The 21,950-nt window shown below is 41.9% G+C and overlaps 1 protein-coding gene across 1 annotated transcript in view; it reads left to right on the top strand.

Annotated features, from left to right (window-relative positions):
• Window positions 1–2,729: 2,729 nt before the first annotated feature.
• The window catches only part of RNF144B (ring finger protein 144B), a 169,027-nt gene continuing 149,806 nt past the window's right edge, over window positions 2,730–21,950 (top strand). The window contains exon 1 of the mRNA XM_072814029.1: window positions 2,730–2,752. The gene's annotated coding sequence lies outside the window, so the exon portion shown is untranslated. The remainder of the gene's footprint in view (window positions 2,753–21,950) is intronic.

The raw sequence follows: 21,950 nt of genomic DNA, 5'->3' as shown, positions 1-21,950 counted from the left end.
GGCTTTGCTGTCCTAGGTCAGCCTATTTTCCCCTCCTGCTTTCACCTGCCGCCATTGGCTCTCAGAGTCTGGTGGGGGGACCCAGCCGGAGTCCTGGCACTTCCACTTTCCTTTCCATCTGATTACAGCCCACCATGGTTGCAGTGAGGTAACTCAGGTCCCAGTCATTAGATGTCTAGACCTTCACAAACCCAGAGAGTGTGGCCTAGTAAGAGTAGCGTGAACTTTGGTTTCAGACAGATGAGTTGAAACTGAGGAAGGTCACAAAATGATCAGTTGGTAAGACTGAAAGATAATAGGAATCAAATAACTCTGAAAAGGAGAAGCGAGCTGGGGTGGGAGCATGCTTGTCTGCTGTCATATAGTAGAACATTTGGAATATATATCAAAGTGATTCCTGTTTGTCAAATTCTCCTTTATTCTACTAGTCAGTTACAAATCAACATGTTTTCTATCCTCTACTGTAGGAGTAACTATATAATAAAATGTTTCATAAACAACATTTTCTCTCCTCTAATTTCCGTTTACCTCTTGTTTCTCATTGTTTACCACCACTGATTCTGCTCTTCCTCCACCCATCAATTCAGGAAAAGTTTGTCTCTCTAGGGACTTGTCTTAGGGCTGACTGAGCTCAGATGCCTCAAAGGCATGAGGATCTGTGTGCTGATACTCACTGAACCTGTGGCTCTGCCAGAGATCTCTGAGTCCTTCCCATCCCTACCTCCCACCCTCATTTGTTCTCTGTAGCCCATAGTCTTTCCCAAGCAAAAATCTCATCTCATGGTTACCTTGCTTGTAACATTTCAGTGCCTCCCTGTTGTCTGTGGAATCAAAAGCAACTTTAGAACATGGCCTCAGGGCAGCTGAGTGGCTTAGTGGTTGAGTTCTGCCTTTGGCTGAGGATGTGATCCTGGGGTCCTGGGATTGAGTCCTGCTTTGGGCTCCCCATAGAGAGCCTGCTTCTCCCTCTGCCTATGTCTCAGCCTCTCTGTGTCTCTTATGAATAAATAAATAAAAATTTAAAAACAAAAACCAAAACAACACATGGCCTAGCGACTCTATCTGATCTGCTCTCTGCTTCCCTCTCTAGCAGGTCTCTCCATTCTTCCTCCCAACCACTGGTACTCCCTCCTCCAAAAAAGAATCCCACAACCATAGCGAGCTTCTTGGCTTTCTTTCTAGCTTTCTTTGGCTTTCTTTCTATGCTATCCCCCTACTGGAACACTCTGTTCCTACTTTCCCAACCCTTACCAAGTTATATTCACTCTTCAGGTCTCAGCTTAAAAGCCACTCCCCCCCCCCCCCCAAAAAAAGCCACTTCCCCTGGGCTCCACCTATAATGCCTTCCTTTAGCCCCTCCCTCCATCAGAGCATCTACCTTTAACAGCCTGATCACTTGTGTGCCCCTCTATTCATTTCCGTGAGGTTAGGGATGTTGCCTTTCATGTTAACTCTTCTACCCCTACCAGCCAGCAGCACCTCAAACTAGCAAGCTTTCAATAAATTTTGGCAGAATAATAAAAAAGGGCCAGAGTCTCTTTAATAGCTATTTGCATTTTCCAGAGCTGTGTTATAAACTAGTTGTTTCTTAAGGTAATTCCTAGCATCACTTAAGGTGTGATTGACATGACTGACTATGAATACTCCTACACCACCTCTAACCTGCTCCATAAATACACATCATGTGTATGAATAAATGAACACACGGAGTGCCATTTAACAAGTCACCTTCCACATTCCCAGGAGGGATGATGATGTCACTGCCTCCCAGCTCCTGCATGTTAGTGATGATACAGTGATGTTTTCGCAGATGCCTTCCTATGGTTACCTTTTTATGTTCTTCAATATGCTCTGCCTATTGCTAGTTCGTTGGCCGTAGAACTCTCTTTGAACACATCCACCTGCTCCTTCCCAGAACTTTGGCTTTCAGAAGGGTCCCTCTCCTGAGAAACGGAGGCTCCAGACATGCTCAGTAACCAAAGCCAGGTGTAATGAACCGCTCTCGCCTAGACTCGGGGCCCTAACAGGTGGCAGGTATCACCGGTGCCGGCAAAAGAGACCTGCCCTGTCTTGTACAGCTGAACACATCCTTCTGGAGACCAATCTCAAGTCCTGGCAACCACGTTTAATTATTGGGAACGTCGACATTTTTGAAACAGTAAAAATGGAAGGAGTTATTTTGGAAAACTGAAAATGACTGGCCGGAGAGCGAGCACAATCTCCGAGAATATCAAGCGTTAAATGATACTGTGGGTAAGGCCGGTGGAGATGGAGGCAGGGGACGAATGCAAGCGGTGCCTTCCCTGAAGGGTAGATCAAAGATTTTAAAAGGTGTGTGTGTGTGTGTGTGTGTGTGTGTGTGTGTGTGTGTGTGTGTTTTGTTTTTTTTCTGAAATCGCCCAGCCCCAGAATGTCAGGGACCACAGTGGCTGCCCCTGCGGAAGGAGAGCGCATTTCTGGGGGAGGTGTGTGCGTGCACGCGCTGGGGGGGGGGGGTGCGGGGAGGGCTCGGGAGAGGGGCCACGGCTCTCCGGCATAAACAGCAGGGGGAGAAGGGGAGCGCGGCGGAGGGCGGAGGGCGGAGGGCGGCCGCAGGGGGCCGGCGCGGGGGGCGGGGGCCGGGGCGCGGGGCGGCTGGAGCCCGGAGACCCGCGCGCCTCTGCTACGCGCAGCGCAGCCCGGGGCGGGGAGGGTGGTGCTGACAGCGGCCGCTCCCCGGGTCCCCGCTCCGCACGCGGACCTCGCACGCAAGGTAAGCAGGGGTGCGGGGGGAGCCCTCGCCCAGCGCTGCGCGGCGGCGGCACCGGGTGCGGGGTCGGCCTCCCCCGGGGGCTCCTGCGCGCCGGGCCAGCCCCGGGCGCGGGGACGGGCTGCGGGGACTCCGAGCCTCCGCCAGCCGCGCTGCTACCCCGCGGCCTGCGGGACCCCCGGCTCCCCCCACCCCGTCCCCCAGCCCGCGGGCAGCCCCCCAAACCCCGCGCCCCGGCCCGGGGTGGGAGGGCAGGCAGGAGGTCCTGCACCCTCTCCAGGTGCGTGGCGCAAGCACCCACGCCCCTTTCTCCCCTAGACCCTGCAGTCCTCCCCAGGTTGGAACATCACGATCCCTCTCCTTCCAGAACACCCACCCCCACCCCTCCCAGCCTCGGTGTCTAGCCTAACTTTGAGGGCTTTGGTGATAACCCTTGGTCAAGGCAGGTGTAGCGGCTTCTCTTTCCTATGTGCACCCAGCAATGGGGTGAGGCTCTTTGGGGGGCACTCTTCCTGAAAATTAAATACCGTGAGGAGTTTACAAGGTTTTCTGGGTGACTGCGGTGCTCGTGGAACTTTATCACAGCCTAGAGCATAGGTCCTGTTCAAGCGCTGAGATGCCCGATTCAGAAAAGTAAGGGTGGGTGGTGGGTGCAGCCGCAGCTTCTGTGTGAAGCGCTCCGGGGGATCGCGCTGTGCTCTTCATCGCAAAATCTCCTCTAAGTATCTTGAAGGTCCGCAGAGCGGGGAGAAGAGGCTCCCAACTGTTGGTGAGCATCACCTGCAGAATAAAAACAGAGCCAAGGCTGGTTTCCTCCAAGTTGATGAATTTGCTGGGGTGGTTGGTTCTGAGTTGGCAATTTGGGGGAAGGGAGGGTTAACGTGCGTTTGAAACTCACATTTAGGGTGGAGAGAAATGCCATACTTCTAAGAGCCCCAGTTTAAGAGTTAGCTTTTAAACATCATTTTTGTTTTTTAATGTAAGAATTCCTTAAAGGAATTCCAAAAGGACTCTGGCGATTAGAAGGGAATGAGGCCTATTCCTATGAAAACCAGAAAACCTTCCCTGGCTGTGCTTGAATTGACTTTCTGTCAATGGCCGCTGGCATCATTAACATGTTGGTTGCTTTACAGCTGAAGATCCAAATGCACTACATCTCTAGGAACCAGAAGGAAGGATTATCATAGAAATTAATTTAGGTTCTGTTCACATTCCTAATTATTTCTACCCTGAATTGGTGAAGGGTGTCTGTAAATTATATGGTATTTAAATTTATGCAAATACTAAATGCTTCTCCATTCTCCACTTTGTCATAGATGTGCATCTGCTGCTATTCATACGGACCTCTATCTGAACCATGCTAAGTACCTACCAAAATCTCAGAGTAAAGACCAGGGAAAATAAATGTTTTTATTTTGTATTTGGAAAATTAAGGTGAAGGACTAAATCTTTAAAAAAAAAATACTGTTCAGTAGGTATCATATTAAATCATACCACTTTTTATGAAATGAGATGCTCATTATGAAATAGGGATGGTATTTGGTAACTGCTTTCAAGGATATTAAGGACAAGTAGGAGACTGTAAAGCATTTTGAACTTTTAAGAAAAGAGTCACTGTCTAGGTATTGAGCCAGTATGATTGTTTTCCTGGCAAACTTTTTCTCCTTTCTAAAATTAACTTTCCCCTAGGAAAAATAGTGCAGATGCACACGATTCAGCCAACCAAGTCAAGAAAATACTGTGTTTGAATTTTAAAACTGACCTTAATTCATCCCTATAGATCTAGAATTTGCAGTCTGTACCACAAAATATGCAGAAATATTCATTGCTTGCTGACCTTTTCAAAGCACTGGCTTAATGAGGGTTGTTATGGACAGAGTACAATATTATGTTATGAATTTTGTTGGCTTAAGCAAAACTGTTATTATTTTCCTAAAGATTTGGTATAGATGTGTGTACCCTGGGTCTGGAGCTTACATAATTATGGATGTATATGTAACACATGTTTTTAATAGGAACAAAAACCCACAATATTTTTCTCTGCGGCAGAATACTGTATGTAAGCATTAGGTTTTGATTACTTTTTCATGGAAATTTTAATATGACAGAACTAAAAACTTCAAGGAAATAATTCCATAAAGATCTATTTGGAACTGAAGGCCTTGTTAAAAGATGCAAAGAGCCCTTAGCTGTGTGCTTAGCATACATGGAATAGTCTTTTGTGAGTGAGTAAGGGTGGCAGATCCAATTCTGGCAGCCTCAGACAGCGGATGATTAGACCCTGCCACTCTTTTTCAGACCTTTAATTTGGTCTGTAACTTGATGCTTCACTGACCCCACACTCTCCCTGCCACGCTAGCTAGCTCGCAGAGGAATTGCTGGCACTCTGCATTGAATTTTTTTCCCTCCCATCAAATAGAACATGTTTGCATTGGTTGCAGAATGCAGTTACATTTTTAGCACAGTATTCAAAGAAATACCTTTAGCCACAAAGAAGAGTAGCTTCAGTGTAGCCTAGATCACAAATTGCCGTATTTAACCAAGTTATATTAATTTCCCTTGATTCAACTATGTAGAAATAATAGTGTCGTGGAGTATTAAAATTGGAAGGCACTTTAGAAGTCATCTAGATTCTAATAATTTCTTTCTGCAGATGAATATTGAAGCACTCATAGCTGTAATCCAAACTTCGAAAGTAGACATTAAGTTTTATATTCTTTCCAGTTTGTGTAGTCATGAGGAATTTGCTCATTCGAAATGAATTTATACATGAGTTCAGTAATGGAGCAATGGCAGCAAAGTAACTTGCAAATCTCAGCTAGATTTACAATGAATCTCAAAGTGTGACCTTAAAGGCAATGCAGGTAGGTCGTTTACAAAGGTGGTGAGGTACTTTACACTAGCATCCTGTGTTTTTTGCTACATTGCCTGGGGATTGCTTCAGCTGACCGATGAAGAAAAGGCATGCCCTAAGAAGAGTAGGGTGCTAGGGCATGTAGTGGGGACTTAACTAAATCAGTATATCATTCAGGAATGGTTAGCCTTCAGAACCCCTCCTAGGAATTGCAATCTGAAATAATGGAAGCAGTCATTGGACTTTCTAGGCTTCAAAACCCTACTTAATTAAGGCTTCATTTTTAAAAATCCTGCTTCTTGATGTCTGTCTTTCAAGATCTTCTGTCCTAAAGATCTGCCCAACATCCTAGCACCGAGACATTCTTCTTTTGTCACTTATAAAAGAATTTGTCTTGGGATCCCTGGGTGGCTCAGCGGTTTAGCACCTGCCTTTGGCCCAGGGCGTAATCCTGGAGTCCCAGGATCGAGTCCTGCGTCGGGCTCCCGGCATGGAGCCTGCTTCTCCCTCTGCCTGTGTCTCTGCCTTTCTCTCTCTATCTGTTTATCATGAATAAATAAATAAATAAATAAATAAATAAATAAATAAATAAATAAATCTTAAAAAAAATTTGTCTTGAAATGTAGGCACCAATCTTCAGAAACCATATAGAATCTATGGAAGTATTCTTGTCAGTGGTATGTCTCATCTCAATCTCTGTCTCAATCTTTAAAAACATATATATTTTTTCTTTATAATTTCATGAAATTTTGGTGATTTACAAGACATCTGTAATGTGACCGGTGTGCCACATCTCCATTGCTCTCTGTAAGTAACTCTTTGATGTCTTTGTTGCATGGCACCGTTTCCTTCAAGGCTTCCTTTTTTTTTTTTAATTAAAGATTTTATTTATTTATTCATTAGAGAGGCAGAGACATAGGCAGAAGGAGAAGCAGGCTTCCTGGGGGAGAGCCTGATGCAGGACTTGATCCCTGGACCCTAGGATCATGACCTGAGCGGAATGCAGATGCTCAACCATCGAGCCACCCAGGTACCCCTTCCTTCAAGGCTTCTTAAACATTTTGTCTTTTTTGTGTCAGCGTACCAGAGCATTTATATATTAAATATGTATTCCTTTATTACATATATTTTCTTTTTTTAATATTATTGTCAGGGCAGTATATTTGTTGGACTGTGAAAGCGTGTATGTCATTAGGCTCATTTCTGTGACTTTCAGACCAGGATAGTAAAGGGAAACTTACAAAATAGTGTAAAAATGAGCATTAGTCTGATAGGATTGAGAATCATTGCCCTACAAAGAATATTTCTTACTGAATCTGACACAAATACAGCTGTTTAACAGTAAAAGTTTTACCTTTAGTTTCATGAATCTACATATTTTAATTGGATTCTTTTGCCTTTTGTTATTTATTCTACTGGATTGACATTTAGTCTTACAAAAATGGTTTTTACCTTCTTAAAGTTTTTTTTTTTTTCTTTTTCGGTGGACTCTATGCCCCATGTGAGGCTTGAACTCAGGATCCTGAGATTGGGTCATATGCTCTACCGGCTGAGCCAGTCAGGCACCCCCTTATGTTTAATCCTAAAGCTTCTTCTTCTTTTTTTTTTTTTAATTTATTCATGAGAGACACAGAGAGAGGCAGAGACATAGAAAGAGGGAGAGGCAGGCTCCCTTTGGGGAGTCCAATGCTGGACTGGATCCCAGGACCCTCAGGATCATCCCCTGAGCCAAAGGCAGACAAACGCTCAACCACTGAGCCACCCAGGCATCCCAATCCTGAACCTTTTATCTGAGGAGAATCTTTGAGCCTGTAAGAATGCTTCTTTCCCCTTGACTACCAGTCTTCCACTGAAGTCTCCTCCACATCCCCCAAAGCTGAGGCTGTTTTCTGAAGTAGTGGGTTCATAGAAAACTTACGTAAATCCTTTGAAAGCCCCACTGCCAGACCCAGTACATGGAGCATTCCCTCCTTGGCTCTACTTTTGGTGCTGCCCTGCTTCTGGATCTGCAGTTTGGAAAAGTTGCAATGAGCAACTCAGGCAGAGTGTGTAACCCCCTCTTCACCCTGCCTCCTCTTAGAGTATAGAAGGGCCTTAGAGTATAGAAGGGTGAAGTTTTGCTTGACGTTTTCAAATAAGTTCTTGTAACTTAATACTTCTTTCCCATCATCCTTAATTAGGACAGACTCTTCTTTTTGAAATCCTCCTCTCCATTAGCATACTTTGGTACTTTATCACTATTTTCTGGGAAACCATGTGAGCAAAGAGAGGTAAGTAAGAGTATTTGAAATATTGTATGTAAATATGTATATAAATATATTTAAGTTTACAAGTAGGCTTATGAAAAAGGCCAAGGAGCATATCAGACAATGGACTACTTTTACATTTTGGCTTTGGAAAACAAAGAGAAGCATAGAGATGACCTTCAGAATCACCTCTGATCCCACTACCTGGGGGTACCACATCTAACATTTTGGCATGACTTTTCTGGTTTTAACTATGCACATGAGCGTATATGCATATATAAATGCTGTTACAGAATTAAGATTTTTTTCCTATGCATTGTTTTTTTTTTTAATTAACAATATAATAATTGCCCATGCTATTCAACATTTTTTCTTTAGCTATCTGGACTATATTTTATTTGCTCATTCTTCTTCTGATAGCTTAAAAGGCATAGATTATATCTTTCAAAAATTCCAACTGTCGCTGCCTTTAAGATTTTTGCTTGTTTTTTTTAATATGACATGAGCTTGTTTTCCCTAATCAGTGCCAGGAAGAAAAGATATTTAACAGCTTTCTTTCTGTAAGATGAGAAATTGGACATATTCACTATTTCTCTTTCTCCATCTCTAACATGTCCTAGTTTCTTGTTGATAAAATCTAGTGATGTAATCTAGGGTTATTAAAATCAAATCTATTATCATTTATCAATGCTGAAATAATTTATTTTTTTGTTTAAAGAATTACTTTTAACATTTTCTTTAAGGTTTATACCCAAATTGACCAAGTTTATTTAGACTTAACTCTGTGTAAGTCGTTTTACTGCTTATAACTAGTTAATAATATTATCATTCCTCCATCCTTAAATTCATACCATAACAAATTTAAGTATATATTCAAGTAAATTTTTTAGGTCGTGTGTAGCTAAGGATGTTTTTAAGAAGTTGCTTTCAGAAAGCCTTGCACAGCTGAGATTACTTTCTGTTGTTCTTGCTTTATATAAAGTGCTTGGGTCACAGTTCTTAAGTTCTCTAGATATGGCTTGACTGAATTCTAAAAATGAGGGTTGCAGAAGAGAAGTCTGAGGTCTTTCTGATTGCTCTTCTTTTGAAGGAAATCTGTTTTACTTGCTTAAAGAAAGATGATTAAAGCATTTTCATTTCTCTAATACTAAAAAAATTTTTTTTTACCAGACTATATCATGATGATAGTCTTCTATTTTTTCCTGGTACTCTTTGAGTAATATTGATTTGAAGACTTAAAATCTATTTTTCATCTCAGTAATCAATTCTTTTGATGATTTCTTTATTGATATTTTTCTTTTTGGAATTATGCATACATTTATGCATTCACTTCCCATATCTCTTGTTCCTTTAATAAATGTAAACTTTTTGTCTTTTTTTCTGACTATTGGCAGAATTTCTCAAGCCTATAATCTACACTGTTGAGAATTTCAGTTATTTCCGATATGTTACTGTCTCCATTGTGACTTTTGACTTGGCGATATTTTTGGTTGTCTTTCCTAATCTCAGATCCTTCCTTCTTTGTGATTACCCACTTTGGCTTCTTTTATTTATTTATTTATTTATTTATTTATTTATTTATTTATTTAAAATTTTATTTATTTATTCATGAGAGACACACAGAGAGAGAGGCAGAGACACAGGCAAAGGGAGAAACAGGATCCATGCAGGGAGCTCGATGTGGGACGCGAACCAAGGACTACAGAATCACCACCGGAGCCAAAAGCAGACGCTCAACTGCTGTGCCACCCAGGCGTCCCGCCTACTTTGGCTTCATAGCTATGATGCCCTTTTGCTTCTTACTGGGTGTCCACCACATAGAAGATCCATCCAAGTTTCAGCTGTACCGCAACTTTATTTCAGTACATACCAATTATCGTAATTCCTTAGAAGGGTCTCCTTTTGAAATACAGTCTTTTCATATACCTAGTATTTTCTATCTGCTTGCTCTACCTTGGAGAAATAACATCTATTGTTTGAGAATCAGGAGTTAAGATGGGTCCTGTACATATGGTGTGGGGCCCTGAATGATTCCATGGTCAGTGAAAGAAGGAGAAAGTCGTAATGTGCTGTGATTTACTTTACCACCTCAGAGAAAAGGTACTTCTGGAGAAGGAGCCAGAGACTGATGGTATTCAAGAAAAGAACTTTGGCTCTTCACCAAAATGTTTTTTATTATACAATGCCTGAACTTCATTAAAATAGAAACCACTGGGAATGCCTGGCTGGCTCAGTCAGTACAGCATGTGACTCTTGATCTTGGGGTTGTGAGTTCAAGCCTCATGCTGGGTATAGAGATGACTTAAAAAAAAGATAGAAACCTTTGTCTCAGTTTTCAGATACTTTTATACATTACTTTGTTTTCTTAGTCCAGTGTGCAGTGGGCTGTACAAGTTGGTAACTCTTTTTTTTTTTTTTTTTTTTCAAGTTGGTAACTCTTAAAACAATTGTTTTTGAGTTCAAGGGCCATGGCTTTTGGGTTCTGAAGATGGTGGGTTGAATACATTCCTTAACACTAGTAATGGAAGCTTTGTAAATTACTCTAAGTATTCTTAACCTCATTTCTTCACCTGGAAGAAGTAGTGTTTACCTCCTAAAATGATTAGGAGATTACAGGGGATAATTGTATAGGAATTGTAAGGACATAGTTTGTGGTAGAAGCATGGATGAGATGGCCCTAGGAGAGTGTGGAGCAGGAAGAGAGGCCTTCGACAAGAAATTCCTGAGGGCACAGAGGAAGAGTCAATAAAGGGGTGGCCAGAGTGAAGAACAAAGATCAGACAAGTGTAAAATTAGAGAATCGGAGAGGATTTAGAAATTTTGGTTGAAAAGAGCAATCATTAGCATTGTGTGGTCATGAGTGCTGGGTTTGGCAGTTGGTTAGAATGACCTCAGCCACAGACCCTTGGAGTAGAGAGAGTAGAAAGAAGACTAGACTGGGATGATTAACAAGTGTAGGAAAGAAGATAGGAAGTTTAAACAGCCAATGGAAAGATTGTTCCTTTTTTAAAGGAAAGGGATAAGATAGGAAAGAAGAGAGAAGTCAGCAGCAAGGTGGATACTCAAGATTGGAGATTGGGATTTGAAGGAATAGCAAAATTTCAGAAGAAAAAAGGCAAAAGTTTGCCAAGTCCATTTTTTTCCCCAAGTAAGGACATTATACATCCTACTGCCTAATACTAATTTCCAAAAGGATGAAAATATTGATGTGAAAAAAATAAATACAGCTTTATGAGAAAGTCGGTATCTCTTCTCCGTTGACTCTTTTCCATCATCATATAAGCATATTCTCCATCTTAAAACATAGGTAAGAAATAATGAGGACCTATGTGAACACAGTGGCAGAGGGGATGGGAGGAGTGGCTAGAGAGGAGGGATGACATAAGTAGCATTAATAGGACTTGGTGACTGATTGGAGGTGGCAGGTGGGAGAGAGGGAGGAAGCTAAGAGGACTCCCAGAGTGGCTATACAACACGGTGCTGTCATGAAGGAGGAGCAGGGCTGGGAAAATAAAATCCCATGGACTCAGTCCAGTATGCAGTGGGCTGTACAAGTTGGGAACTCTGTAGCTTTGACTCCTGCTCCTGGAAGTTCCAGCTAGATCCCCACCTTACCCAACCACCCCACCCCAGCTGTTGTCTTCTCGTGCTTCATGGGTTGGTGCCTGCACCTAGCTTTCTGCAATTATTTAACTCTTGGGAATTGAAACCTTACATATAGGAGTTTGTGAGCTAAAAGACTACAGATATTTTATACTGGAAAAAAAGTGAAAATGAACCATATGATAGGAATACAAGTCCCGGTGTCACAGGAGGTCAAGACGGAACCTCTTGAGTTTTCAGTTTTAGTTGTGACTCAGGGCAGCAAAGGCCATATTCCAAAGTCAGGTGTAAGACCAAATGCGGAACTGGATGAGCAAGCACAGGAAAACCAGTTTGGTATTGTTTGTGGTTAGCTCATTGGCTACTTCCAGCTGGTAAAACAGGCTGGAGAGGCTAAGAAAATAATGATTAGAAGATAGTTTTTAGGGCGGCCCCGGTGGCCGAGCAGTTTAGCATTGCCTTCGGCCCGGGGTATGATCCTGGAGACCTGGGATTGAGTCCCATGTCAGGCTCCCTGCATGGAGCCTGCTTCTCCCTCTGCCTGTGTCTCTGCCTCTCTCTCTCTCTCTGTGTGTCTCTCATGAATAAATAAAATCTTAAAAAAAAAGAATTAAAAAAAAAGAAGATAGTTTTTAGAGGGATGCTTGCGTGGCTCAGCGGTTGAGCATCTGCCTTCGGTCCAGGTCCTGATTCCGGGTCTGGGGATTGAGTCCCACATTGGGTTTCCTACAAGGAGCCTGCTTTTCCCTCTTCCTATGTCTTTGCTTCTCTCTCTGTGTCTCTCATGAGTAAATAAATAAAATATATACATATTTTTTATAAAGATAGTTTTTAGAGAGTTGGTAGTGGGTTTGAGTCCCTGCTTCTGGCTACCTTGGGAGGGGGGTGTGAAGTAGTGCCTCTTCTACTCAAGTCCAGAGAAAGGGGTTTTATGCAGGCCATTTAGAGTGTTTAATGGGGAGGCATAGTAGATGAGAGATTGGTGCCTGAGAAATCTAAAGGCCGAGACCAGCTAGCTTCTCTATTGGTAGATCAAACAAGATGGAGCTGCACTGTGCCATTACTTGAGAGAGCACAGACTGTGGGGTTGGTCTCCAAGGACCCAAAGTAGCCCTATATGGAGAGCTAGCTAACCTGGGGTCATCTCGGGTCATGTGCAGGAGAGCCACCTGGACCTAGCAGGGTAAACTGAGGAAAGAGCCATAAGCAATCATGTGCAGCAGGGGATTTGTAGGTGAAAGATCCCCAATGATGGGGGTAAAGGTGAAGCTTTCTACCTCTCAACCCCCATTTCCTTCACCACCATCCCAAACCCTGGCTAACGAGGAAGAAGTAAACTTTAAATACCCATCGAGCTCACAGATCACCAGCATTAGATTATTAGTCAGGGAGAACTTTCCTGCTGCCTCTTCCCCCCACCTGCCACCTCATCCCCGCTTTGGTATCAGAAAGTGGCATAACCTGTGTTAGCAATCTGGCCAAAGAAAGAAGACTCTTCCCCTGTCCACCTTTCCCAGTACAAGGGGAGAGTGTTCAGTAAAGTTGTTCAGTAGGCTATAGTCGCAGGAAGAAGTTTAACTTTACGTGAAGTTGGAAGTTTGAGTGCTGTATTTGATGGGTCACATTAATTACAGAATGACGATCGATTTTTTGGATTTAGAGTGACTTGAGTGCCCTCATTATTTAAGAGGAAACTGAAAAAGTCATGACAACTGTCCTGAATTTCACCCAAGGACAAGAGAAAGGACGAGCCTCACATACTAAAAGAGGTGATGGAGAAAACAGATAAAGTCATTTTCTGATTATATCCCATGAGTCCTGCTTGTTCACTGTAAGGGTCGTACATATGAAACCATCTGCGGTTTTTCAATCATCCTTAATTGACAAGAGGATGGAAGGGGAACACGGGCTCTTCCAGGAATTAAACAGAAATGTCACGATAACTATTTTCATTTCTTAAAAGGATGCTGGGAGAATTTTAATCAGTCAATTAAAATATACAGCAGGTAATTTAAGAATAAGGTTTGCAATCTGTTCTACAGCTGGGGAAACGATCTGAGATACTGCTTTTGTGAAATAAGCCCATAACACATTTTCTCCCTTCTGTTTCTAAAGAATCACAGAAGCCATAAATGGTTAAGATTAATTGTTCATCATTTGTATTCTACTGTTGGTCAATTAAAAAAAAAAAGCATGTGTTCCTGTAAAACAATAAAGATGATGCCCATAAGCCAATACACTCTAGAATAAACAAAAATGCTAATGGATTTCTTTTCAGCTTTTGGGAATTTTAAAAGGGCTTTAAACTATTAGCTTCCTTATTATCTTCCCAGAATTTGCAAAGTTATTCAACCAAAGTGTTTAATGGTAAAGCAGTGACAAGGGAGCAATCTAAATAACATTTCTATTAATGTGTTCCTAAAAGTGGAAAAGTCAACTTGAAAAATATGTGAGTCACCTGTAAAGTATTTACACTGAGAACAAGTGGAGTTTATCCCATAGATGTGGAATCTTGGGTCCAGACGTAGGATATTAGATTGACCCAAATAGATGGAAGGAAGTGGTGACTTGGCACGGGGACGTGAGTCATCCTTCTGTGAGTCGAGAGGAAACCCAGCTGCGCCCTTAGGATCCTGAGGGCGATGCCACGTTGTGCTAGTGCTCTGCCAAATGTGACGTCCAGGTCCTTTAGCACAGTGGTAAGAGCAAAAGTGCTAGATGTGGTATGACCTGGGGCATATGGCATCTCCTAGAGTTGCTGTTTCACTTGGATAAGGAAAATTCTAAAGATGTCTCCTGAGATCCCTGTACCCCCCTATAAATCCCTTTCCCTGGAGTGTGGATGGAGCCTGTGAGGATAAAATGTTATTCCCATGATTTTGTTCCATTATCCTCAATATCAAGGCTGGAGAGAGACTGGGCATGCTGAATCACTATTATTATAAATCTGAAACTAATAGAACACCATTAACTATGCTGGAATTAAAAGAAAAAAAAAAGACTGGGGAGAGATTCACCTGCTGGCTTTGAAGAAGCATGTTGCCACATTGTGAGAGGCCACGTGGCTAGGACTCTGGTCTGCCTGCTGAGTTTGGGGTGTGGTGTTTCATGGCTATGGAAAACTAACATATCCCCCCATTTTCTCTGGTCTGTACTCTTGGAGTCATTACAAGGCTATGCTGGATATTCTTATTTTATCCTCTCAACCTCCTATATGGTGCATTCAACTTCTCTGTTTGTGTCCTGGGCTTTCTTCAGCTTTATCTTGAACTTCACTGATTCTCTCTTCGGCTGGTTGCGTCGATCAGCTTTTGCTTTAATAATACAGAGAAACAAACTACTCACAAACCTCAGTGGTTGACAATAGGTATCTCTTTCTTGCTCACATTGCACATCAGTGCCTGCAGGTCAGGCACACGGTGTTTGCTCTAGGTGGTGAGTCAAGTTCCGTCAACTCCATTGTGAGACCCAGGCTGGAGTAGGGGAGCAGCCCTGTCTGGGGTCCTCATGGTGTGGGCTCAAGAGGTCTGGTGGGCTTGCAATGTTCCCGAAAGCCTCTGCTCACAGCTGGTGTGCTGTCACTTAACACCAGTGACCGACACAAGTCAGTAGCCAAGCCCATGATTGAGATGGAGAACCAGACCCTTTACCAAGGGAAGATAAGAAACATTTTAAACAATGCAACATATGAAAATGGCCTGCTTTTATTTTTCCATGAACCATATTTTATTTATTTATGAGAGAGAGAGAGAGAGAGAGAGAGAGAGAGAGAATGAGCAGGGGGAAGGAGCAGGGGCAAAGGGAGAAGCAGAACAGGGAGCCCCACTTGGGGCTCGATCTCAGGACCCTGCTATCATGACCTGAGCCAAAGACAGGTGCTTAAATGACTGAGTCACCCAGGTGCCCCCCATTGACCCTATTTAAAATTCTAGATGTTCATGTAGTTTTTCTTTTCTTTTTTTTTATTTCATGATATCTTGTTCTTGACTTACATGTTCTATTCCCACCTTTATTTTGTCAAACATTTTATTTTATTTTTAAAGACCTATTTTAAAGAGATAGTGAGAGAGAGCACAAATGGGGAGGAGAGGGAGAAGCAGACTCCCCGCTGAGCAGGGAACCTGACTCAGGGTTCCATCCTAGGACCCCAGGATCATGACTTTAGCCGAATGCAGACCCTTAACCCACTGAGTTACCCAGGTGCACCTTGTCAAACATTTTATTTTTTTATTTTTTTAAAGATTTATTTATTTATTTATTTATGATAGACAGAGAGAGAGAGGCAGAGACACAGGAGGAGGGAGAAGCAGGCCCCATGCCAGGAGCCCGACGTGGGACTGGATCCCAGGACTCCAGTATCACGCCCTGGGCCAAAGGCAGGTGCTAAACCGCTAAGCCACCCAGGGATCCCCTTATCAAACATGTTAAAAACATTACAATTCTTAGAGTGTCCTGTTACCTGTACCTGCAGTGGAGTAAATTCACCTTTTTTTATTCATCTGCTAATTCCCCTTCTCATGATGGTTTGCTTGTTCATGTGCCTTATCTTTGTGAATTAACCATGGTTGTTCCATGTGCCCTGGGTGGTGGAGGCGTTCCACTGAGGCAGCTTTACATTTCCTTTGCTGAGGTCTGCAAGCTTCCTCGGCTTGGGATCTGATGTCAGGGATCTTCCTCAGCTTGGAAAATCCTGTGTCTTAAGAATGCATTTGAACTCCTTTTTGTGGTGTGAGCAGGCTACTGTCTCTGATTTCTCACTGCTGACTCTTCCCATCCATAGTCCAGGGCCAGTGGCCTGCTTTTGTACTTGCTTTTCTACTGAGAGGATGGAGTTGTTCTAGTCTTCAGCCCTCCTGACTTTATGCTAGGGGCTTAATTCCAACTCCACATGGTAGGTAAGCCCCATGCTACACAGTGAGTATCTGTTCTCATATTCCTCCTTCCTCTTCAATTATTAATCACTCTTGTGGGGTTTGAGTTTCTTTTTTGTTTCTGGGAGATTTCCCTTTCTCGCTTTCTGCCCAGCTATGCATTTAAAAATAATTTGTTATATTTTATATAAAGCTTATATGGGTTAGCAGAGAAGGCTGTGGGATGGGGTGGTAAGGTTGGGGATGGAGGGGGCTTCCCAGGTCACCCAGGCATGCCTTACTGATTGGTCTCTATACTCATTTTGTAATCCCCTCTCCCCCAAATTCCATTTTTGTTTTTATTGAATTATGTTGAATCTATAGATTAATTTGGAGAGAATTTATGTATTCATGATGCTGAGTCCTTTTATGTATGAATCTGGTTTACATCCCATCATTTATTTGAGACATCTCTTTAATATCCTACTGAAATTGTGCAATTAAAAAACAAGTCTTGTTTACGTATTATTCAATTTAGTTCTAGATTTTATACTTTATCCTAGGTATTATTCCCAGCTTGTTGAATAACTGCAAGCAAATTATCTAATCACTACAGTTTTAATTTGAAGTGTTTAATTGCTATTATTCAACTCAATTACTTAGTTAATATAAAGTGACAAACTTATGAAATAAATCAGTGGAACATTTTCCTTTACGAATTTAGTCTTAGTATATTACAGTCCAGAGACTGGTAATATGCATTTATCAAAATTATGCAAAATACATATAAATAAAACTTTTTGAAATTTAAGTAGAAATAGAAAATACTAGCAGTCAGGGCACCTGGGTGGCTCAGTGGTTGAGCATCTGCCTTTGCTCAGGTCGTGATCTCAGGGTCCTGGGATCCAGTCCCCCATCGGGCTCTCCGCAGGAAGTCTGCTTCTCCCTCTGCCTGTGTCTCTGCCTCTCTCTGTGTCTCTCATGAATAAATAAAAATCAAAATCTTTAAAAAACAAAGTACTAGCAGTCAACTGAATTAATATGCATGACTTTGTTACTTGATGGATGCCAGAATCAGGGTATGTAAAACCACTGGTTGAAAGAAGGAAATAGCTGAGCTTAGGTCTGTTGCTAAACTGGGGAGCTGAGCTTTAGGCAACAAACAGTAAGTGAGCAGGGATGGGGGGTGGGGGGTCGGAGGGTGGGGGGGTGGTGCCGCAGGCAGCTCAGATACAACCTAAATGGTCTGTGCCCCAAGAAACCTCCAAGAGCCATCTGTGCAAACTCTGGCACAGCACGCTCTGTGGGCAGCACAGTAACTGTCTACCCAGGTTTCTTTCGGTGACTCTCAGTTTTAAAGGATTTTGCAAAACTGTTGTGAAAATTTATTGTTCTTTTAATTAAACAAGAGATGTGTGGCACCACAGGTCATGTAATAGAAGAATCTAAGGAGGCTTCTCCAAACCAGACAGGGCTAAATTGTCAAATCTTAAAACATATGAGGGATTTCTGGGCTGCAATATTCTCTCTCTTATCTCTAGTTATTCTGGTACGCTTGGATAGCACCCTATATTAAAATTTGCTTATTTTAGAAAATTACACCTTTGCTATTTATTTTTATTATTGTTTTCAAATTAATGGGAAAACGTGAAATATAGAAGTCTTGAAATAGGCGTATTTAATTGTGATTCCACAAAACTATTCTGAGAGCAGCATTAGGGAGCTATGGGAAAGAAAAAAGCCTCAGTACCCAACTTACTAAAACGAAATACATATACAATAAAAAACAAATAGGATATCTGTTCTTGAGGTTGGAACATGTATATGATATCCAGGTTACAGATTAACTTATTCATTGGGTAAATATACTTTCTTCAGATTATGTTGGTTGTTTTTGGGTTTTACCATCTTCCTTATAAACTGCGAATAGAGGAAGAAGATGGGAAAACAAATCATATTTGTCATAGGTGAGCTGCCTGGCCAAAAGCTGTTAAGAGCTGCTATGTTACAGCCCCCCTTTATATTTGCATAATGTTAAATGTACATTAAGTCACTTGGCTGCACATGATCTCATTGGGCTCTCACAGCAGTGGTCTGAAGCAGATAATGACATTATTAGCCTTCCTACCTGACCCAGTGAATGTCCCTAGGGTAAAGTGACTTGCCCAAGACCTTCTATTTAGAAAACTGGAGGGTTTGATCCAGAAAAGAGGGGACTAAAGTAAGGTGGGGGTTTTGGGAAATAGTAATAAGTATGCTGACGCTTGTATATTATTGGGTATAGTAGTTCATCTCTCTGTGATAATACACCTTTCTATCATTGGTAGGAATAATTAAGACCTTCCAGTTTTTAATCTTTAAGCCAAAGAGTTTTTTTATTAGCTTTATAATGGAGAAAAGGCTTTGAAGACATGGGGAGGGTTTATTTTTAGGGAAATGAGACTGAAGGAGAAGAAGGTGTGTTACGTATGACCAACACCTATGATACATCAAGCTCTGTGGGAGCTTGTGAGAGAGAAGTACACCTGGTCACTGTGCACTAGTGAGAGAGGGATTCACATTCCCATTTCAGGCACTGCAAAACTGAGGCTCAAAGGTTTAAGTTTATTTTTAAAATTTTAGGGATCCCTGGGTGGTGCAGCGGTTTGGCGCCTGCCTTTGGCCCAGGGCGCGATCCTGGAGACCCGGGATCGAATCCCACGTCGGGCTCCCGGTGCATGGAGCCTGCTTCTCCCTCTGCCTGTGTCTCTGCCTCTCTCTTTCTCTCAAAATAAATAAATAAATAAATAAATAAAATTTTATTATTTTTAAGATTTTATTTGAGAGAGAGAGAGAAAAAGCATGAATGGGGGGAGGGGCAGAGGGAGAAGCAAACTGCCCTCTGAGCAGGGAGCCCTACTTAGCACTTGATCCCAGGACTCTGAGATCATGACCTGAGCCAAAGGCAGATGCTTAACCGACTGAGCCACCCAGGTACCCAAAATTTTATTATTTTTAAAAAGGTTTATTTATTTAACTAATCTGTACACCCAACATGGGACTTGAACTCATGACCGGAGATCAGGAGACACATGCTCCTCCAACTGAGCCAGCCAGGCTCCCCGGGGGTTAAGTTTAGTAACCAGTGCAGGTTTAGTTACCCAGCTACTAATGAAGAAGCAAGAATTTGAACTTGGGCCAAAGCATATTCCCCTTGTCTACTCAGACTCTCAGGGAAATGCACATCTAGGACTCAGTCCTTCACTACAACTGCTCCGCAAGGTGGAGACCAGGTGTACTTCTCTCACGGCCACGCCACCAGGTAATTAATAAATCATTATTGCTGGCAGAGCTTTACTACTTCTCCTCTGTAGAGCTCTTTTCTCATTGGTTCTACTTATCATAAATGTAGAGTTTAGACCTGGAAGGGGCCTTTTGGGGATTTTATAGACTAAAAGGCGCATATCAGAATCCCTTTGGAACATTTTCAAAACACACTTGCTGCCTTCTGAGTTTGTGGGTCTGAGGTGTGGATGGGTGTGTGTGTGTGTGTGTTTGGAAAGTTTCCCCGGGGTAATCTGATGTACTTTTCAGGTTAAGAATCCTTTCTCTGGTCTCAGCCCTTAATTGTAGCAATGAAAGAGTTTTCTTGGAAGGCAGAAAGAATGCTTCTCATGTAAGATTGTCTTGGTTCATGTAGATCGCTAGAAAATTTAAGCCTGAATTCTCTTGTTCCAGTTCTTTCTGAGCAACTCTTTCACCACCACCAACTTGCAATTTACTTTCTGATTTAATGACTTGGGGCTTTAGGTAGACTTTTATTTTCAAAATACATCTCTGTTTTTCTGCAATGTAGATGAATGAACAATGCTGTGCACTATGCTTTGGGTTCAGAAATCGTGAGAAGCTCTTTAATGATAATAATTCAAGTTAGTTGCAAACAGCTGCGGCAGGGGGAGACAGACCAAGCCACGGGGTCCAGACTGAAGTTTGCACTGTGTCTGTGGGACCGAGACTTTGATCCAGGCAGGAAAATAATTTCTTTAAACCCACTAAATTTATTTTACATTCATTTGGATATATATCTCTCTCCAAAGTGTGATTATCAGCAGATACAATTTATGACTTGAAATTACCCTGGTCATGTTGAATGACTTTGAAACATGATTTCACACATCTTGAGGTTTATGCGAATATAAAAGTTTTCTTTTTCAGGTAGATAAAGCAGGCTCCTGGAGACAACGGGAAAGCGGGATTGTCTTTTCCTTACATTGGATAGTTGGAAGAAACCCCATAGATGAATCTATCGTTTGTGGAAGAGATAAGGGCATAGCTCGTTTTAACATTAGTTGAGACCATCCACCTGAGTTGATCAGTAGCTGCCAGGGGCCCTGTTTTCATTTATTAGATTCCACATCCAGCTTTCTTAACAGCACAGATCAAGGTGTTTAATAACATAGAATTCAAATGAAGTGTTTGGGGTTCAAATGACTTGCTTTATTGTCTACCTCTTATTGAAATAGATTGACTTTATTTAAAACGAGTCCTATTTCTGATTTCACATTTTCTCAAAGACGAGTTTGCTCTTTCCATATTTGGTAAAACAAATTTTTTTTTCCTGTTCATACTCTGTTAATGTTTTTCTTAAGGTTCTGTTAATATTCTTAATTCTCGGGAGTAAATGTGAGTGTCCTTACCTCCTCAACTGGTTGAACAGAATGATCTTAGTTCAGGTAAAATATGATGGGCTGATCCCTGTAAGGAAAAAGTATAATGCTACATTATTGCCTTATAGAATTTAGAATTCTCTCCATCCTGTAAGAAAAGGCACAAATACAAGCAGAGAGAAATAAATAACAAAAAAGATAGTGCATTTAAGCATAGTAAAGTATAGTCCGGTCCACAGTGAACAGAAACCTTTTGCTTTGGCTTAGGGAGATTATCCCTAGATGTTGGTGTAGGATTCTTTGGCGCAAACCCGATGCAAGCTAAATGCCATAATTCCTTGAACAAAGTGAAAATTTCTACTTTTGTGACTATTTGGAAAACGAAACCAAACAAAACAAAAAAAGCAACCAATTAATTATTATTTCTGTATGATTTTTTGAAACTGAGACTTCTGTATTTGAATGTTGCATCCTCAAGAGAATATATTTTGATTTTAGCATTGCTAATGCGACCAGAGAGAAGTCTTCCTTCCTGTACATATTCATTAATTCAGTCAGTTAGGATGGTAGGTCACATAAGGCTAGATGAGACCTTAGAAATCACCTTTTCTCATCTAGTTATTTTACAAGTGAGGAAACTGATGTGGCTTGCCGGGGGTCATTATCTGGTGGTTGTACAAAGGTGAGCTGGAGATTCTCGATGCTTAGTGGTATTCTTTTTAGCTTCTTTCTGCTCATGATTAAAAAAAAATCGATACTTCATAAATTTGTGTATTCAATCAGAGAAGGGCAGTCTTCAGTTTTTCGTATTTCAGAAATAACAGGGTGTGGCAGTAATGCTCTTCTCCAAATATTTTTGGTGTTTTGCCTTCAATATTGCATTTCCCGAGCCCCATGTGTCTGGATTGGATCATGTGAGAGTTTGACCAATGATTTGTGAGAATAGTGTGTCACTTCTGAGGGGGAGTACCTAATCCATGGTATAAGACCCTCTGGAGAGGA

The sequence above is a fragment of the Canis lupus genome, chromosome 37, assembly GCF_048164855.1.
Source record: "Canis lupus baileyi chromosome 37, mCanLup2.hap1, whole genome shotgun sequence".
NCBI classification, from domain to species: Eukaryota; Metazoa; Chordata; class Mammalia; order Carnivora; family Canidae; genus Canis; species Canis lupus.
The sequence above is the reverse complement of the archived record's forward strand: the minus strand, read 5'-3'. Positions and strand labels throughout refer to the sequence as shown.